At 41.9% G+C, this 15,472-nt stretch overlaps 1 pseudogene; it reads right to left on the minus strand.

Annotated features, from left to right (window-relative positions):
* LOC140518409 (complement component 1 Q subcomponent-binding protein, mitochondrial pseudogene) overlaps positions 1-14,896 on the minus strand; it is a 51,574-nt pseudogene extending 36,678 nt beyond the window's left edge.
* Between the last annotated feature and the right edge of the window lie 576 nt (positions 14,897-15,472).

Below are 15,472 nucleotides of genomic sequence, written 5' to 3' on the forward strand. Positions count from 1 at the left end.
ACTTTGCTTTAGACATTTTCTAGTTATATGAGCATGAAGAAATAAGACCACAGAGGGTTAGTTCCTCCGCTGTACAATGGAGGTGCTGGCAGCTTGGGGGTAGCAGGTAGAGCGTTGGACTTGGAGTCAGGGAAACTCAAGTTTGAATCCTGCCTTAGCACTTATCGACTGTTTGGTTCTGGGCAAGTCACTGGACCACATGTAGCCTCTGTTTTCTATCCTGCAAAATGGGTATAGTAGTAGGTATAAAAAGGGGCATAATAATCTGGGTTGTTATGCGGATCAAATGAGACTGACTTTCTTTCCTCTCTCTATGTATATATGCACATTTACATATATATTAAGAACTTTGAAAATTTTAAAGTGTTATATATGTGTCAACTATTATTGCTTATTAATGCTACCAAGTACCAGCTTACATTGACCTTAGTACTTAAAATGAACCCCAACCCTCATCCTCATTTGTCATAGGTAGTCTGTCACCCCTGAGAGATAAGAAGTAGGCTAATAGATCTTTAAGAAAGGGCTTTTATCAATCCATAAAGGTAATTGATTATATTCATCCTTCCTTCCTTCCTTTCTTCCTTCCTTCCTTCCTTCCTTCCTTCCTTCCTTCCTTCCTTCCTTCCTTCCTTCCTTCCTTCCTTCCTTCCTTCCTTCCTTCCTTCCTTCCTTCCTTCTTCCATCTATAGGTTCTTCCCCTCCCACTTGACTAGTTAGGTATAGTATAGACATAGCCATTGAGTTAGCTCTCACCCATTCACAAACACAGTGCAATGTTTGGTGAATGGCTAGCTAATCATTTGGGTGATATTGACTTAGAAGGGGTAGAAGGCTTTTCTCTGCACTACTTGTCGGCAGAAAACTGCCTTCAGTATTAGCATTTCATCAACCACATAATATGACTTGATGTAAATGCATAATTAGAAATAATAGCCTGGGAAAATTCACTCTTATTTATAAAATTAGGCTCGTTAAATTAAAATGGGAGCTAATGACTTCTATTTCACTCCTAAAACATGGCCAAGTCTCTACATTTCTGGGTGCTTCATTTGTTGTGTACTCCTATCACGGACAGGGTTCCAAAATGCATTAGATTGCTGTTCGTAAATGGTGTTTAGGGCCATGGGAAAGTGTTGCAGAAGTTTCTTATTAGGAAGCTAGGATGCCATCTGTCCTACAGCCATTGTGCCAGTAAAGTGATTATGCTTCATTTCTGTACTTTTCCAGTCAATTCAATTCTACGAGCTCTTATTAAGTGCCTATCTTAATAAGCACTCAGTAAGTAAGAGTCACTGTAGAGGAGAGGAAAGAGCTCTGGACTAGGAATTAGGAGATCCAAGTCTTAATCCTTGCTTTGCTACTAACTTGATATGGGACCTTTTGCAAGGCATTTGTCTTTCTTGAGCCTCAGTTTCCTCTCCAGAACAGAGGCAGACTGTTGTCATAGATAAAATGAGAGGCATGGAGTCAGGTAAATTTGGGTTCAACTCCTGTCTTGGATGCTTACTGATTGCTAACTCTGGCTAAATCACTTAACTTCTCTGAGCCTCAGTTTCCTTACTTCTACAACAGCGATAATAGTTGTATATTCTTCTCAAGACTGAGGATCAAATGAGAGAATACATGCAAAGTGCTTTGCAGACCAGCAAGTGATACATAAACGTTCAGAATCACAGAATATGAGTGCTGGAGAGTTCCCCAGAGTCCATCTAGTTCAGTGCATGCCTGGATAGAAATTTCCTCTCTATGAAATCTATCCTGACAACTGGGCAATTCAATATCATCTTCAAGCTCTTCTGTGATGGGAGACATACTGCTTCCAGAGGCAGCCCATTCCAGTGCTGACATTCAGCTTGAACTGGCCTCTTTGCAGCTCCCAGTCATTGCTCTGAGCTCTGTCTTCAGAAGACCAAGCAGAACAGTCCAATCCCTCTCCCACATGACACCTCTTCAAAAATACTGGAAGGCAATTACCTTTCTTCCTTAAATCACCTCAACCTCAATTCTTTCTTTTTTTAAAATATGTTTTTATTGATATATTCTCTTTCCTATATTACCATAGTTATCCTGTGTCTTCCCCTCCCCTTCCCAGAAAGCCATCTCATATGACATATACTATTTTTTAGAGAGGAAAAAAGTCAGCACAATTGATCAATATATTGAAAAAGTATGAAAACATGTGCAATGTGTAATGCCTGTGGGTCTCACATCTCCACGAAGGGGTAATTTGGAGGGATTTTCTCATATCCAAATAAAGATTCAAGTCCCACTTGATCTTTATAATTTTGTTACATTTACTTTTGATTTTGTTGGTGTTCTGTTCTGTCCATTTATATTGTTGTAGTTACTGTGCGTATTATTTTCCTGGCTTTGCTTACTTCACTCTGTATCAGTTGATATAGCTCTTTCTATATTTCTCTATATTCATTACCCGTTATTTCTTACAGCACAGTAACATTTCGTTATATTCATGTACCACAATTTTAGTCATTCACCAACTGATAAGTATCTACTTTGTTTCCAATCCTTAGCTACCACAAAGAAGTGCTGCTAAAAAGTTTTGGAGTACATGGGGACTTTCTTTTCATTTATGGCTTCCTTGAAGCATAAGCCCCAAAGTGGAATCTCTGGTTCAAAGGGTATGGTTGTTTTAATCGCTTTATTTGCCTAATTCCAGATTGCTTTCTAAAATGACTGTACCACTTCACAGCTTCCCCATCCATGGATGAGTGCACAGCAGTTCTTTCACATAAGCTTTATATGGCATGTTCTACAACTGATGATGATGTCTCATCATCCTAGTGATGTCTTCTGAACTCATTCCAGTCTGTTAAAGTTGTTAATGAAATGAGCTGCACGCATCTGCACACAGTGCTCCATGTCTTGTCTGACCATGGAGGAAGACAGTGGGCTATCATCTTCCTCATTCTGGACATAATATGCCAATATTAACAAAGCTCAAGACTGCCTTAGCTGTTTTGGTGACCATGTCATGCCATTTGTCAATTCTGAGGTTGCAATCACTACAACCCTCAGTTTTTTTTTTTCACATGAAATATTTTCTAGTCATGCTTTTTCTATCCTGTGCTTCTGCTGTTGATTTTTTGCATCCACGTGTGGAGTTTACATTTGTCTTAATTAAATTTCATTGTGATAAATTTGGCCCTTTATTCGAAGCTTTCAAGATCTTTTTGGCTCCTGATTCTTTTTTCTAGTGTGAGAAGGAAAAGGACCAGGCTATATTTGCTAATATTATGGAGTCCCTAGATAAGAAATGGAGGAGTAGTTCTAGGATTAGCCTTAAATTAAATAGACCATGAATACCATGAAAGTGTTTCTTTTAGTAATCCAAGGTTTTCCCTGTATATACTTTTCCATTTTTCTTTGGAGTTATCCTTATAGGGAAATCATAAGACCTTAGATTGAGTCTAATTCAACTTTCTTTTTTATGGAGAAGGAGACGGAGGCCCAGAGCACTGAAATGACTTGCTTAAGGTTACACAAAGGATTTGTGGCTGTGCATAGGATGAGAATCCAGTTCTTCTGATTCCCAGTCCAGGGCTCTTTGCAACAGGCCACACTTTGAAATAGTTCCTAAGACCAGAGGGAGCCAAGTAGCCTCTCCTATTCTGTGTCGAGTATCTGGCTGGCAACCTGCCTGTGCCCACCTAGGCCGGGCCTGAGGCTGTCACTGGCACGTCAGGAGGTGGGTTGTTTACAGTCACAGGGCCGAGCTTTCCCTGCAGCCCCCCTCCCCTTTCTTAGGGCACACAGGTTCCCTTTTCATCAGCAAAGAAAGCCAACTGCTTGTCTCCAATAACAGCTGGGCGCTTCTCCCCTCAGCTGTGGCTCTAGCTCTGGGCCTCCGGCCGGCGGGGCAGACAATCCAGGCAGTGTCCTCGGGGCCAGGAAGGTTTACGGAAGTTCATTGGCAAAGGCCTCACTGGCAAAAGCTGGCAGAGCCTCTTGGGCCAAACAGAGTAGACTGGGGCGCCTAGAGGCCTGAGACAGGCACCCTAAACCAAAGTGGAGCCTCTGTGCCTGAAAGAGGGGGCATTGCTGTGCCTTCCTTGAGTGGTTGAGCCTTTGAGAGCTCAGACACTTCTCTGCAGCAATGGCCTTGTTTCTTTCAAAGTAGGACCAATCAGACTCAGGGTTTCAGACTGCTAGTGGCTGGGGGAGGGCTGGGGGGGGGGGGGAGTATGAATGTGCACAGAGAAGATCTTGGGGGTTGCTTCTTTTCAAATAAAAAGGACATTTTGAAGAAGTTGGTTTGTGCTTTTATTTCTTAATTCACCACAACAGCCTGCTGAAACTAGCTATTTTTACCCTCTTGGATTTAAGATGGCTCTTCCTTCTAAGTTGCTGTATCCCCCTCCCCTGCTCCCACCCCCTTTGTCAAAGGTTTCCTCTCAAACTAGTAAGTGACAGAGCAGGGTGATATTTTCCTTTGTACTTTGGAGGAAGAGAGATCTAATGGGACAGGTTCAATATCAATGTTTAAAATTTTTTCTTATTATTCTATCTTTAGTCCAATTCTGGCTTTATTTTCCAGGGTGGTCATGGGTATATATGTGTATGTGCGGAGAAACAACTTGTAATCTCATCTACTTCAAATAGTGATGAATAGAATTGAGATTTAAGAAAGAAAATGGATTTACAGCAGAAGACCTGGGTTTAAAGCCATAATGGATAGAGCCCTGGGCTTGGAATCAGGAAGCTCTTGATTCAAGTCCTACCCCGATGCCTTCCAGTTATGTGACTCTGAGCAAGTTACTCAGCCTATCTGCCTCAGTTTTTTTCTCATTTGTGAAATGGGGACAATAATAGCATTTATTTCACAGGGTTGTTATCTCAAATGAGATGAAATATGTAAAGCACCTGGAAAATCTTAAAGCGCAACATAAATGTTCCTATTATTATTACTTGCATGATATTGGGTAGATTACTTCCTGAGCCTCTGTTTCCTAATCTATAAAATGGATGGGACATGATTTCTATGGTCTCTTTTAGTTCTAAATCCTAGGAACCTATGAATTACAGACGTAGTCACATAGATACTTTACTACACGAAGTCAACGCTTAGTCAATGTTTATTGGTGTAATTTAAGCAGCTTTTGCCATATTCAATATTTGATCTACACCTGTAACTTGGGTTACTTAGGATTCCCTGAGGGAACCCCAAAGGAACCTACAGAACACTCCTGTAGTGATTTGGAAACATCTGGATGGATAGTAACTCATTCCAGATGTCCCTGAATGTGGTTGATTCTTGGATGAGACCCTAGTGCTCCATATTATCTCTTTCCTCTTTCTTAGGTGCTACGGAGCTCTGACTTAGCTCTCTCCTGAAGATGAGCCATAGCTCTGGATTGTGCAGCAGTGTCTGAGAAACACACTCTTTGTTCATATCTGGCCAAAGGAGAATATGGCCAAGGCTACTCAGTACAGCTGGCTGGTAGTGCAGGCAGGATGGTTTGGTGACAGCTGAGGAGGTGGGGTGGGGAGGAATGAGTAACATATTTGGGCAGACAGACAGCTCTGTTATCCGTGCAATCAGAAGGCGCCCTGGTCATAATAATTGAAAACTGTAGGAAATCCAGAAATCATTCCAATTTGCATTGGCTTATAATATAGGATTTGCTTCAAAGCAGGCCACCTCTCTTACTCTCTTTGACTTGGGCTGATGATTATACAGGGATCTGTGTTTTCTGGGTTGGGGGAACCAGCTGAGAAGTGACCTGGGAGATAGGGCAAAGTCAGTTGGAAAATTCACAAAATAGAGAACCCCAGTGCCTGAATGGCTGACCCAGAGCTCTTTTTTCACCGGGGTTTGTGGCAGGAGAAATAGCATTTCCCGTTTGACTTGTAACCCTTTATATCTTGTTGCCATGAAACTACTGCTGGGCCCAACCATCGATCCTCAAGAGACAAGTAGTTCAACTTCTGCCATAAGGTGGCAGAGGCCACTGGCACTGTGTGTAGCGCTACAAATACACATTATGATAGTTGTGTTGAACCACGCAGTCTCTGTGAATGCAGAAGGGCATCTCTGCTTCTTTCTGTGACAACTGTATGCAAGAGGTAAAGACCCTTCCTGAACTGCTCCTCACCTCCCTCAATTTTCCTGACTGTGAAATTAATCCTGTTTGTTCCAGTTTCCTCAACTATAAAATGGGGATAATAAGGATCTAAGGATATCTTGGCACATGGTAAGTGTTTAACCCTTCCTTCCTTCCTTCCTTCCTTCCTTCCTTCCTTCCTTCCTTCCTTCCTTCCTTCCTTCCTTCCTTCCTTCCTTCCTTCCTTCCTTCCTATGTTAAGCACTGGGCAAGATACAAATATACTTGGTCCCTGCCCTTTTAGGGAGCTTAGAGTCTTACAGGGCTTTCCCAATTACATAGGACAGAATGGATAGTGCACGTTAAGCAGGGACCCTTATTTACCATCATGTTTGGTGTCCTGCTCAGAGTCCAAAGGAAGGTGGGATTCCCTATAGGTCCTGAGGTCCTCCAGATGATTCCTATTGTGAACGACACTGGGCTGATTGCATCTAGGCCCAGAACACAACAGAGAGAGACTCTTGATGCTGTGATTATGCAAAAGAGCAATCACATGTAGTCCTCAGTATTCTACTCAACTTTGCTTTGTCACACTTTAGGAAGTACACTGCTAAGCAGGAGAGCATGGTGTAGCAGAAAATATGTTGGATTTGGAGCTAGAGGTTGTGTGTTTGAATTTACCTCTTCCCCTTACTACTGTATGGTCTTAGGTGAGTCCATTTTACTTCTCTGGGCCTCACTTTCCTTCATCTTCATTTTTATCAAATGAAAGGATTGGACCAGATAGACTCTGAGGTCCCTTCTCATTCTGTGTCTATGGTCCTATAGTATTCTGTATGCCAGCAGCAGCAGGGCATATGGCAAGATGTGGAGAAGTAGATAGAGGTGAAGCATGGTCTGAAGAGAGCTAGATACTGTGGGTTGGGTGAGTAGGCACTCACTCCTTCAGAACAGCTCAGACACAGGGGAGAGTTCCAAACCTGGTGTCCTTTCCAGCTTCAAATAGATGATCCTATGAATTAGGAGCCTTTTCACTTGATGCAAAAAAAAAAAGAAAAAGAAAATGGAGGACTTCTACTTGTTCCCTCTTTCCAAATTGAGTCCACTCTGGAATGGGAAACATGCTTCCATACATCGGTAGCTGCCTACAGAGTGAGGGGTAAATCAATGTATGAATCCTTTCACAATAGACTCTTGGCTGCCTTAGGAAAGGGTGTACTTCTATGAAACTCCCTCTTACCCAGAAGGGAAAGCTCTAAAAGGGTGCCAGCGACCCCAGTGATAGAGACCAGGCTTCTGTAGAGGGGGGAGATTTGCTTTTCTCAGCCAGGAGAGTTATCTGAAGAGATAAGGCATTTCAGTTCCCTTAGCCCTCAGTTTGGGGGACAAGGCACTGGAAGGTCTGGGAAAGGGCTTCAATTGACCAGGGTCCACTCGGGTAGAAGGAGGTTCCCTTTCTCTTCCATTGTGCCCCATTAGGGTCCTACCAGCCTTTCAATTCTCCAAAGCAATTATGTCCTGACATCCTGCCCCCCTAGCCAACAGACTTTCACTTTTTCTAGGAAACTGTTCTCTCCACCAACCTTGGTGGGAGTGCAATTGGTGGATGAGATAGAGATGACACCTGTGAGAAGCAAAGACTCCCTGCCCTGTCCACCAAAGCTGGAACCTGGGAAAAAGCACTTATTTACACAGAAGGTTCTGGCTAACTAAGAGAGTGGAGGTGATGCCATCTGAGGATGAATTAAAGGAACTGGGAATGTTTAGCCAGGAGAAGAAAAGGCTTAAGGGGGACAAGATCACTACCTTCAAACATTTGAAGAGTTAAGGAATAACAGAAGATTCTGCTTGACCCCAGAGGTGGAGAGTGTGAAAAGGGCAATTTTGACTAGGTAAAGAAGTGGGATGAACTGATTTGGAGGTAGTGGTCTTCTAGTCATGAGGGGTCTTCAAGCCAAGGTGAGATGACAACTTGGGGAACAGTAGAAGGGATTCTTGGTCAGGCACAGGTTGGACTAGACGTGGACATCAGGGACAGGGGTAAGAGGGGACTTTTAAAAATTGTATTTATTTTATTTTTAATTCATGGCATAAAACAAGCATTTCCATAATATAGCATAATTTAAAAAATGATTGCACATGGAACTGCAAAATCTATCTTGTACAACTTACTATTCCTTTTAAATATATAATGAAGTTATTATGTAAATTTCCCCTCTTCCCTACAGTCTGTTTGTATATGTGTGTGTATATATATATGTGTGTGTGTGTATGTGTGTATATATATATGTGTGTGTGTGTATGTGTGTGTATATATATGTGTGTGTGTGTATGTGTGTGTATATATATGTGTGTGTGTGTATGTGTGTGTATATATATGTGTGTGTGTGTATGTGTGTGTATATATATGTAATTGCTTATTACATGTGTCTATTTATCAGTTCATTCTCTGGGACTTTTTACCTGACCAATGCACATCAGGATAGGTGCTTTTGATACATTTATAGCTTAGAGGGGGATCACTGATCATAGATTAAGACTGGAAAAGATTTTAGATCCCATCTAATCCAATAACGCAAGAGGTCAAATAACTTTGCCTAGGGTTACACAGTTGAGATCTGAACACAGGGCCTCTTACTGGAGAGTCAGCAGTCTTTGCATTATACTATAAATTAGATATATTTTAAAAAGAATCCATGGTATTCTCCAAGACAGTGACCCCTTCATGTCACTTACTATATATTTTGATTCCATATCTGGAGCATGAAGGTATGGGTCTAGATGGCCTCTAAAATTCCTTCTGACTCGAAATGTATGATCCTATCTGTCAGGCCTTGAGGCCATGGCATAAGGTCTTTTTTGGCCAGAATGGCATAACCTCTTTGCTCCTATACCCTAGACAAGAGAGTGAAAGGATTTAAGTTTTACCTTCTCTTTTCACTAGGAGGGTGTGACTTATAGTCCGATGAGGGCAATCAGTTGGTCCAGTGAGGTGGTAATTCATGAAATGTCCTTTGATTACCTTTCAGGGGAAGGTGTGGTGAGGCAAGAATGATTTTCATTATTTCTTAAAGTCTTATTTTAATATTTTTATTTAAAAACCTATAACTGAGTTGAGCATTTTTCCCTTTCCCCTTGCCCGCCCTTCAGTCTATGAACCTTATTAGAAGTTATTAGTAGCATTACTCACAATAGATATTGGTTGGAATTCAAACTGGCCAATTCAGTTCACACACACACACTCAACATTACAATTAAAAAAATCAAAACTACTTAGCTCATTAAAAAAAAAAAACTAGTGAGAAAAATGCCTTAAAAAAACTATTTTCCCTTAATGTGCTTCCCTAAAGAAATTTAATTATAATACAGACAAGAGAACTATTTGACTTAATATAATATGTTAGATTAAGTCTGTAAGGGGTGAGAAGCCCCCATTAGGCAGTCATCATATTCAAAGAGTGAGTACAGAACTTAAAAGAGTTCTATTTTGGTACAAATGTCACTTTTGTGGCTTCAACTCTGACACACAGTTAAATTTCCCTATGCCTGAGGAAGGGAGGCAGGAATCTGTGGGGGCTGGCTCAAGAATCTTCCAGCCTTTTCTGGACCTCTTACTTTCCAGTTCTCAGCACAGGTTTCGCCTCAGGAGCTGGACCCTGCCCTCTACTCTTTAGGTTCATTTGTAGGTTCCATCTTCATGTCCCCTAAATCACTGGATTATTTATTTCAGACCCTGGGGAAGAGTCTTTGTAACTTCTCTCATTGCTCTGTGTGTATGTATATGTATATATGCACACATACATATACATGTCCATATGCACACATGTGCACAATGCATGTGTGTATATACATGCACACATATATGTATGTAGGTGTGCACATATATGTATGCATATGTGTATATAAGTATATAGGTATATGCTGTATCAGTATGCATGTATGTGCATGTGCCTATGTATATATGTGCATGCATGCATGTATACACACATGTATATATGTATATGTGCATGTGTGTATATGTATATATGTGTATGTGTATATATATATACGCACACATACATATATGCTGTATGACTGTACAATCCAAGTAGGTGTCTAAGATAGCTGTTAAAGATAAAAAAAAAGAAATACAAAACATACAGAAATGTCTTGAAAATGATTTTATTTAAAGAGGAAGATTTCTCTTGAGGGCCAAAAATAAGACAAATTTTTTCACTTCCTCTCTCACTGTCTCGATGGTGGCTATCACTCTTGCATCAATTGCTTGAGGTACATTAGATGTCTAGAATCTTGAGTAGCTTCTTGGAGACAGATGGTATTGATTTTAACGTTTGTTCTGCCATGTCAGTCTCTCCCCAAATATTGCCATCAGGCTTTGACATAGCACTCTTGAAAACATTAGAATCAATTTAATCTGTGGCTTAAAAAATAAAAAAAAAAGATTTGATATTGTATTAGAAGAATGACAAATCTTGGAAGTTTAAATAAAGTTTAGGAAAAAAAATATTTTTCACAATCGGCAACTATGTTACACTATTACTAACTCTGGTAGGAGGTCCATTGGTGTGAAGAGGAATGGTTCAAAATACAATGTTCTCCTATAACACAAGATATAGTGGGGAAAAAAAAAACAAAAATAAAAAACAAACCACTGGACCCAGAGATGGGAGGTATGGGTCTTGTTGTGACTCTATTAACTCTTGCCATGTGATCTTGGGTAAATCACTTAGCTGCTTTGAGCTTCTTTTTCCTACCTACCTCACATGGTTGTTATGAGGATCAAGAGAGCCTATGGGAAATTATTTTAAAAAGCAAAAATTATTAGAGTTAGGTATTATTCGGGACAAATTGAATTTCTCCATTGAAATAAGAGGGTTGGGCTAGGCAGAAGGTGTCTAAGGTTCTAACTCTAACAGTGTAACAAGCCATCACATGTCATCTAATTGTTTCAAAAATGTGATTTTCTTTTCCCAATTACATGGTAAATTCCTCAGATTCAGGGACTGAATCATCTTCATTCTCTTCAGTGACTACAATAGGGTTAGGCAGTTATTAGGCCCTTGGTTAATGCTTTTTATCAATTGATTGATTTTTCCTGCTCCCATCAGAGGGATACATGAACCCCCATATATGTGCTTCCTCTCTCTGATCACTGCCTTTTCTCTGCTCTTGATATTTTTCTAAAGTTGAGGCCTTTGTATCCTTCAGAGGCAGAGCAGCCTAAAGGAGGCAGAGGAAGGCATGGTATTTGGGTTTTAGCCAGAGAGACAAACTAGCCAAGCTGCCCACAGTCTCCAGAATGAAGACTGGGGGCCTTTCCAGGTAACAACAGGCTGGCAGCTAGGCAAGCAAACTGGGGTCCCCCAACCCTAGGCTGCCAGCCAGGTTGGCACGAGCCCCTTCGGGCATAATTGGCTGGCTTAAGTAGTTTGGATAGCCCATGTGTAAGCCAGGCCAGGCAGGGGCCATGTTTCAGTATGAAAACTTGTGATCAATGAGCTTAATATTCCATTAAAACATTCCATACTACTAAATTACACTTGGAGAAATTGAGAAAAACAAATTTCAGAAATGGATGATGACTACACAGATTCAGCTCAATTAAGAAAAAAGAATTTAATCACCCTCCCCAGATCCCAGCAGAATCCAAGAGGCAAAAGGGGAGATTTTTGCCTGAGGTCTCCAGTAGAAAACCCTGGAAGACAGCCTAGGAAACCTTCCTGATTCCTCTCTGGGTGTTCAGCTCTTAACTAGAGAATCATTATAACCCCCTTCAATTAGTTTCCTTGACTCAGGGAAATCTGAAAATGCAGAGCCTCCTAAGACACTTAAAGAAATTGCCTTCGACAGGTGAGGTTTAGAGCTAGTTAAAAGGTCAAGCAATTTATACTGAAGAGGGATTGCCAAAGACAGGCTGAGGCGGCTGGCGCTTTCTCCCATCCCATTCTATCTCCCTGTGAGAATAGCCCCCTGTTTGCAGAGAGCTGGTTGGGGCAGGTTGCTGAGAAGAGCTTTTTCCAAAGTAGCAGGAAAGTAACTTAATTCTTGCCTGTGCAGAACCTCTTTGCAAATTCCACTATCTTTTAGCAGCTTGGTTTTTAAATTTTTAATTTTTAGGAACTCTGGAGATCACAACCTGGGCCAGTGCCATGGGCCACCCATGGTTTTTTTTTTTGTGGTCTCTGGAGAAACACAGAGATGGCTATCAGTAGTTAAAGGTAATTAGGCCTGGGACTTTTTATCCATGGCTTCAGAATTGAATGTATTTACACATACTTCTATTTTCATCCTCCTATCTCAGAACAGAAGGAGGAAAGATAAATGAGAAACTGGACCCCGAAACCAAACTCAGATTCCCAAGGGAATGTTATACGTAATATGTTATTAGTAAATGATAACTCATTTATATTTTCATAATGTGGGGTATTAAGAATCCATATTTACACAGTGCTATAAATATTCATAAAACACTTTACCTGCAACAACCCACTGCATTAGGTAGTGCAAATTTTTCCCATGTTTTACAGATGAGGTCCAGAGAGGTTAAGTGATTTATATATAGTCACATAAATACTAAATATTGGACATGGAACTTGAATCCAGACTTCCTGATTCCAACCAAATTTATGGAATCACAGATTGTTTGCTAGAAGGGAACTTAAAATTTGATCCCTTTGTTTTATAATTTTTTAAAATTTTAAACTGGGAACTTGACAGACAGCAACAAACATGAACATCTCAGTGTGCAAAGAGAAAAAGAAAGTAATATATGAACCTGAAAGTCAGTTATGCACTATTTAATTTTTAAGAAGTATATTAAATTTAACATAATAGTAGCAAAACATCCCTGTTTGTGTGTCTCCTTTTCAACTTCCTTCTGCTTTTTCCTGTGTATCTTTAAGTGTCTTACTGGCAATCTTTTTATCCTTTTCTGTTTTTATATCTGTCACTACTTGCCAGTCTTCCCCTTCTCCCAAATACCTATTCTCCCCTGTAACAAATTAAGCATTAAGCCAAACAAATCCACTCCCCAGCTATGTCTGAAAATGTCTTTTTGTTTCTGTGGTCTATCACCTCTTAATCCAGAGATGCACCCTTTAATTTGACAGATGTGGAAACTGAGGCTCAGAAAGGGTAAGTGATTTGCCTAAGGACATATAGACAGTAAATAGAAGAGCCTAGTTCCCAATCCAGAACCAACATTTTGTATTGTGTCCTTCCTTTGTTTCCCCCAGATAGTGATAAGCCTGGATCTGTGGTTTTAGATGTAGGTTACTCCTCTTCAAATGTTAATCCTCTTGGAAAGCAAACATGGTCCTTGACAAAAGGCAGTAGAAGGGGAGAAAAAGAGAGAGGGAATGAAGAAGAGATCCATGCTTGCTTTGAGAGGAAATGACTCTTGGTGTAGTACAGTGACTTAGAGTGCCTCAGTACCACTGAGAAGAAAACCAGTGTTGCACCAAAGGTCTGGCTAGTGGTGACTAGCACAGGGCAATGCACATATGGCTGCCTGCTTTGTTTTATGTTGCTCTAGGAGAGAATGCTGCTCGATGGATGTGGTGACATTTGCAATAAAGACCACTGCAGGCCACAGTCTGCTATGGTGCCTTAAATGTCACCAAAACAAATAGCCCTCTAACCTGACCTTTCCCCTCTAAGGACAGCTAAATTTTAACAAGCAGCTTGGTTGGACTAAGCCCACTGCTGGGAAAACTCCCCAAAGAACCCAGCCTTCTCTCTATGTAGTGACTGACAGCTCCAGGCCCCTGGGGAGTCCTGTCTTGCTCTAGCTTGCAGTACTCACCAGCCAGCCTTGGTGTGTCTGATAGTATTTGCAACACTACACATTCATTGTTTTTTGGTTTTTTAAAATTTTTTTGGAGGGGTCCGAGGGTTTTATTTTTCCTCATTCTGTGGTGGTGTACAAAAATTCCAGCAGACAAAGGAAATAAAAGGGCTTGGGAACATAATTTATGCCTGGGGGTATTTTGAGGCACTTTCTCCACAATAGCTTCTAGATAACTTCTCTTGGAAGGGAGGGCTCTGGATGCCCAGCAGGGTCACTGCCTCAGGCCTCCCTACTGACACTTGACACTTTCATGTCTTCCAGAGGTTGATGTACTTACTTCTGGTGTGCTCAACTCCATCAGTTCGTTTTGCAAAGGTGTTGCCCACCCCGAGGTCCGCCAGGAAGTCCATCAAGTGGTCGTACAGGGCCGGGTCCAGGGAATCTGTGTTGAGTGGGTAGTTTGTATCCCTTCCAGTCGGATTCGGTTCCAGTCGGATTCCTGTTTTCTTCCTGTCCAACCTCTTCCTCTGGGTAGTGGCAGTCCAGCACAAGCGCCTTCTTGGGATCGTCCTTCACAACCTTCACCACTAAGTTTGGGGCTGATGTAAGGGCAGGCTCTTCTTGGGCTTTCTGTCCCTCTGATGGATCGTCAAATGTCGGTGGAGACTCTTGTTAACAGCGAGTGTGACCGTGGTCCTCTGGCCCGCTGATCTCCGGACTAACTTGGCCTCTGCCCTTGCACACCCAGCTCGCCATCCTGGGACATCTTGGTGAGGAATTTGTGTTTCTGGATTTTCCTCTCCCCTTTGATTTCATTGATCAAGAATTCAGCAAAGGCCTTGTCCCCCTCGGTGCGGAGCCCTCCCAAGTGCCTGAGCATACCCAGGCAGGCTCCCGGGGTGGGGGCTGCAGGAGGAGAGGTCTTGCTGGCGATTCCTCCTTCCAGGAGAACTCCGAAGGCTGCCACGGCGAGGCTCAGCGTCGGGAGGATGGCGGGGCCCAGGACCTGGACATCGGGGCTCAGTAGCAGCAGCGGGACCATGACCGAGGCACGTGGAGGGGGTGGGAGCACCCTACACGCTCATTGTTTCCCGCCTTTGCAGAGATGGAAACGAAGAGGTTCAGTTTCCCAGAGGCATCTAGGTGGCACAGTGTTGGGCCAGTGATCAGAAAAACGAGTTCAAATCTGGCTGAGGACACTTCTTACTTGTGACCCCGGGCAAATCACTGAATCTCGGTCTGCCTCAGTTTCCCCAACTGTAAGATGAGGATAAGAATAGCACCCATCGCTAAGGATTGTTGTGAGGATCAAATGAGATATTTGTAGAGTGTTGAACAGTGTCTGGTACGTGGTAGATGTTTTCGCAAATTCTCTCCCTCCCTCCCCTTCTCTTCTTCCTCACTCCCTCCCTCCCTTCCTCTCTCCCTTCCTTCCTCCCTTCCTTCCCTGTTGTAATCATTGTCCACATTGCTTTCCTGGCTTTCTTCTCCTCACTCAGCATCAGTTCAGGTAAGTTTCCCCGTGCTTCTATGAATTCTTTGTATTCATCATTCCTTATTGTGCAGTAATATTCCATTACATTAGTGTACTATAAGTCTTTTTTTTGCTATTAGCTGA

This window comes from Notamacropus eugenii, chromosome 1 (assembly GCF_028372415.1).
Source record: "Notamacropus eugenii isolate mMacEug1 chromosome 1, mMacEug1.pri_v2, whole genome shotgun sequence".
In the NCBI taxonomy this organism is placed as follows: Eukaryota; Metazoa; Chordata; class Mammalia; order Diprotodontia; family Macropodidae; genus Notamacropus; species Notamacropus eugenii.